A 5,623-nucleotide genomic window follows, 5' to 3' on the forward strand; every position below is an offset into this window, starting at 1 on the left:
TTTTTATTTTTTTCTGTTCTGTTTCCCTTTTTATTTTATTTTGCCACTGTTTTCAAATTCAAAATAATTTCATACAGTGCCAAAACATTCTGAAATATTTTATGTTACCTCTCTGGACTATTCCAAAAGTACATAAAACATTTCAAAGCATTTGAAAATATATTCATTATATATTATGAATATATCCCCAAATTCAAATAGATTATTGATTTAAATTCAGAGACCAAATAATTCCTTAAAAATATTCCAGAATTTTGGTTTGATATATAACTCTTGCCAAAATTCACAAAACTATTTTTAGGGCATTTTTGGATTCACAAAAGGCAATTTAAAGGGTGCTTGCCCTTCTTTTAATTAGGGTTTTGAGGCTTCTGAATTCCTCAGTTCAAATTTCATTTGAATTTAAACATGATGCAGCAACCAAGCTAGTCCAAGGCCAGGGTAAAGCTAGGGATGTGACACAGAGGGGGCGACGTTTGCAGGGCAGTAGGCGCCGGATCAACATGACCTGCACCACTGCGACCAGATTGATCTCCCTTTCTTGGAGGCCTCGAATCCGGTCCTGCAACAGGTTGACGTCTTTGGGCGGCCCCCAGTCACGCCCCTTGTTGACCCATGACGTCAGCTGCTGTGGAGTGCCCGAGCGAAAGACGGGCGGCGGCTTCTGCCTGCTGCCCCGGGGAGCGGTGATATAAAGCCACTCCTGTTGCCACAAGCCGAGCTCCTCCTGGAAAGAGCCCTTGGGCCATGGAGCTTCGGCCCTCTTGCTTATAACCGCCCCGCCGCACTCTGCCTGACGCCCCTCAATCATCTTCGACTCCATGTTGAAGGTTTTGAGCCACAAGCCGAAGTGATGGGTAGTGCGGAGGAAGGCTTCGCAGACGACAATGAATGATGAGATATGGAGGATGGACTTCGGAGCCAGGTCATGGAATTCCAGCCCATAGTAAAACATGAGCCCCCTCATGAAGGGATCCGTCGGGAAGCCTAAACCCCGACGGAGGTGAGACACGAACACGACGCTCTCGCCAGGCTCGGGAGTTGGGATAACTTGCCCTCGGGCAAGCAGCCTATGCGAAATCTTGTAGGTTAAGTACCTGGCATCTCTCAGCTTTAGCACGTCCTCCTCCGTGATGGAGGAGGGCATCCACCGGCCTCGTAGGTCAGGACCGGACATTGTCGAAGATCGAAAGTACCTGAATTTGGAGCCTTGGGTGTTGGAACTCGGGGAGAGGGGCGGATTCGATAGAGGATTGAATAAAAAGAATGGGCCTTGGTCTCTGTCGGTGTCAAAACCGGCGGATCTCGGGTAGGGGGTCCCGAACTGTGCGTCTAGGCGGATGGTAACAGGAGACGAGGGACACGATGTTTTGCCTAGGTTCAGGCCCTCTTGATGGAGGTAAAACCCTACGTCCTACTTGATTAATATTGATGATGTGTGTTACAAGAGTGGATCTACCACGAGATCAAGGAGGCTAAACCCTAGAAGCTAGCCTATGGTATGATTGTTGTTCGTCCTATGGACTACAGCCATCCGGTTTATATAGATACCGGAGAGGGCTAGGGTTACACAAAGTCGGTTACAAAGGTAGGAGATCTACATATCCGTATCGCCAAGCTTGCCTTCCACGCCAAGGAAAGTCCCGTCCGGACACGGGATGAAGTCTTCAATCTTGTATCTTCATAGTCTTGGAGTCCGGCCGATGATGATAGTTCGGCTATCCGGACACCCCCTAGTCCGGGACTCCCTCAGTAGCCCCCGAACCGGGCTTCAGCGATGACGAGTCCGACGCGTATATTGTCTTCGGCGTTGTAAGGCGCGTTCTCCTTCAAACTTCATGTTCCCGTCGAATAGTGTCCGGCTTCCTTATAAGTGTTGCGCTCCTTGGCTTCTAGGCCCAATAATGGCCTTCTTCCACGTGTCATATGAATGCGAAAGGCTGGGGTATTTTTACATTTTACCCCCTAACCATGCGAACGAGCCGCCTATAAGAGAGGCGAGTATCTAGATCCAGCTCACACCATCCTCCATCCGCAAGTTCTCATCGAAGCGCCTCTGACAAAAATCCATTCCATCATGGATAGTCGACGCGGCTCCTCCTCTCGCGCTCCCGGCCCTAAGCCAGGAGATTGGGGGAGATGCTCAGTTCCACACAGCGAGCTAGTGGCGCTCCAAACCGAGGGATATCTTCCCCCAGCTTTCATGGTTCCGGTTCGAGCCGACTAGCCACCCACAAGGGTGGAAAACAGGCGGAGAGCGTCCCCAACCCTTCCAAAGGGGAGCGGATATGCTTTGTCCCCTATCTAATAAGGGGACTCGGATTTCCCATACATCCATTTCTCCGGGGGCTCCTAGAGTTCTACGGACTCCAGCTTCACCACCACACGCCCGCCTCCATTTTGCACATCGCGGGCTTCGTAGCTCTTTGCGAGATGTTCTTGGGCATCGAGCCCCATTTCGCGATGTGGAAGAGATTGTTTTGCCTCGTACCCCGTTCTCATGAGGGGTCGATATATCAAGTGGGCGGAGCCGAAATATGGCGCATCGCCGGGACCGGATATCTATCCGGCACCCCGAAGAAGGCGTCCGAAGACTGGCCTTCGGAATGGTTCTACATGGAGGATGCCCCTCTGCCGGATCCAGTTCGGATCAGCCTCCCGGAGTTCAGCAATGCTCCGTTGAAGAAATGCCTGAGTTGGCGCCCGCGGAGCCCTCAACGGGAAGATGATAGGAGCGTCCATTATTTGATGGGCCGGATTAGATTACTGGCCCACTCTGGATTGATCATGATTGGAGTCATGGCCACGTGCATTATGCGAGGGGTGCAGCCACTCCAATATAGGGGCCACCCTATGTGGGATTTCAACGGGGAAGATGACGCCACCCGTCATGGCCGCAAAGGGCCAGGCTCGGCAGCCGATCTGGCAAAGATCCTGTCCAGCTTGTACAAGGGCGAGGAGGAGGACTTCCTCCGCATTAATCCACTGAATGGATTCTCTATGAATAATCCTCGGAGCTGGGTAAGCGGATATTCATCTAACCGATCCATACTTTCAAAGTCAAGTATCTTACTCTGTGATTTCGACGCAGGAGCTGCGCCGAGATGTGGAAGGCATACGAAGCCTAACTCCACAGCCCGAGGATCTGGAACGATCCCTTGATCCGACCTCTGAAGAGGATCCGGACATAAAGGTGGAGCTGATCGACGGGGTGTTCCACCAACTTAGCATGGACAATGCCCTAGTCGCCATTACGGCTGACTACCCCGGTTTGTTTCCGGCCTCCCAGGTGACTACGACCGAGGTCTTGACACCATCATTTGATCCACGCTCAATTCTGACCATCCCATACTGATGGTGCATCGCAGGAGGTGCCTTTAAGGCGGGAAGCCGAACCCGCGGTGGCCGGCCAACAAGGGTCAGTCCGGCCCAGCAGGCGGAAGAGGAGTGCGACGCGAACTGAAATGTCGCCTCAACGGTACGGAGCACCGCTATTTTTAAGGGAAGGATTCCCAGGAGGTATACTAATGCTCATAACTTTTCCAGAAAGAGCGCTCACCGGACAGTGTCCGGAGAGGTTGCCAATCAAGCCTCCGCTAGCCATGCTCCAACGCATGGCCCGGGAGGGGAGGCGAATACAAGGCATGAGCCGGACGCTCCTCCGACGGAGGATGCCGACAGGCTGTCCGCCACCCGATCTGAGGTGGAGAGCGCCATGAATCACAGGCGTCGCCGGACAGTTCTTCGTGACGCGTGTTTCTCCCCGGAGGCGTTAAATGCCTTTGATGCGCGAAACGCGCACCTCCGTGCCGCTCAAGATGGGTTAACCAGAGCCACGGAGCAGTATGTGAAAGACACACGAATAAGTAATTTTAATAGTTATATATGCCAGTAGCCCCCGAGACTTAAAATAGTTAAAATAACTGATTTAAGGATCAATTTTTATGCAGGATCTTACGGAGAAGAATACCCATCTGTCCCAGGAGCTCCAAGAGTGCAAGGCCAACTCGAGGCCGCACTGGCCGCCACAGGGGGAGCCATAGAGACCCCCGCTGGTAAGACGTACTTTGAAAAGATAATTAATTAACAAAGTGCGGCGTGAATCTGACAATAATATTGCAGAGGGCGCCGGACTAGATCCGGACAAGCAACAGCTACTGCGTCAGCTAAAGGCCGGCGAGAGGGTGCTTATGAAGGTGCAGCAGGAGAGAAACAAGCTCCAAGGCGCCCACACCCAGCTAGGAGAAGAGCTGAAAGGTGTGCTCACAGGTCGCCCTGCGGAGGAAATGCCTGGGTCAACGGGTGACCAACTTCCCGAGCTAGTGCAATTGTTCGAACGTGTTCGGTAGGCGATGAGTGGCGTCGTTCAGGCTTTATGGTCATCCGTCTCCCTACCCGAGGGCCTTGGTGAGCTTGCTGAGAAGCTTTATGGAGCATGGCGACGCCTCCGTTTGTGGAAGATGTCGGCCTGCCGTCAGGGCGCCAGGGAGGCCTGGGCCATGTTGAAGATGCGCTACCCAAAGGCTGACCCAAACCACATGGCCGAGGTCGGACCTGCAGGGCCTGATGGGAAGGAGATCCCTGTGAGCTTGATGTACGGCCAAGTAGAACTGGCCGCGAAATATTCCCACCAGGACTGTAAATTAGACAGCCTGTTAGATGGGATTGAGGAGGAGTACAATCAGTCGGTTTGACGATGTAATTTGAAATGACATGTAAAATGCCTTCTAGCCAGATTGTAGATCGTTTGTCTTTGCGGACCATTTCGCTTCAACCTCGGGACCCAACAGTCCGGAGTGTGTCCGAATACCCTTACGGTTATAAAAGAACCGGGGCATGCATGGAGACAAGGCGTCAGGGTCATAATTGCTTTATCAGACAAGTGCCCAACTAGTTATGTTATATTACATGGTTAGTAAGAAACATCTTCCAGGGAGAATAGTTCTGTTAAGGGTTCCTTTCCCTGGGAGGCATGCCCTAAGCTGCAATGCCGGACTGCGAAAAAAGCAGAAAAAGCATCTGGGGGCAGATAAATAAGTAAGTAATAAATCATCTTTCAAGTCACCGACCGAATATTCTCTTAAGAACGCTAGCTTTCGGCTTCACCCAGTCTGAGGTACACATCCGGCTGACCCGACAGTAACAATCGCAGAGGTGCTCCCTTTACCTCCTAGCTGAACAATCGGGAACGTAGGGGTAAGCACAGGAGCCAAGCAACCCAGCTTGGCCAAAACTTAAGTCATATCGATGCATATAATGGTGAATAAAAGGTACATGCGGAAGTATGACACATGTATTGGGCGTGAAGCCCGTATGAATAGGCTTCTGGTAAAGAAGCCCCCAGGTATAATGAGTGCTAGGAGCACATCAAGTGTGTGCGAACAAAGCGCAAATCAGCCTATAAAAGGTATTGAAAAAAAGTGGGAAGAAGGAGGGGGACAAGAGACAGTAAAAAATATAAAAAGGTGGACGGGGGAGTGAGACGAACTCTGAGTCCGGTGTTTAGGCGTAGAATCTTCGGAGACGGTCTGCGTTCCATGGGTTCGGCTCGAGTCGGTTGTCAGATGCTTTACGTAGACGGTATGCTCCGCCGGTCAGGACTTGGTCGATGATGAAGGGACCT

Source organism: Triticum dicoccoides, chromosome 1B (assembly GCF_002162155.2).
Source record: "Triticum dicoccoides isolate Atlit2015 ecotype Zavitan chromosome 1B, WEW_v2.0, whole genome shotgun sequence".
In the NCBI taxonomy this organism is placed as follows: Eukaryota; Viridiplantae; Streptophyta; class Magnoliopsida; order Poales; family Poaceae; genus Triticum; species Triticum dicoccoides.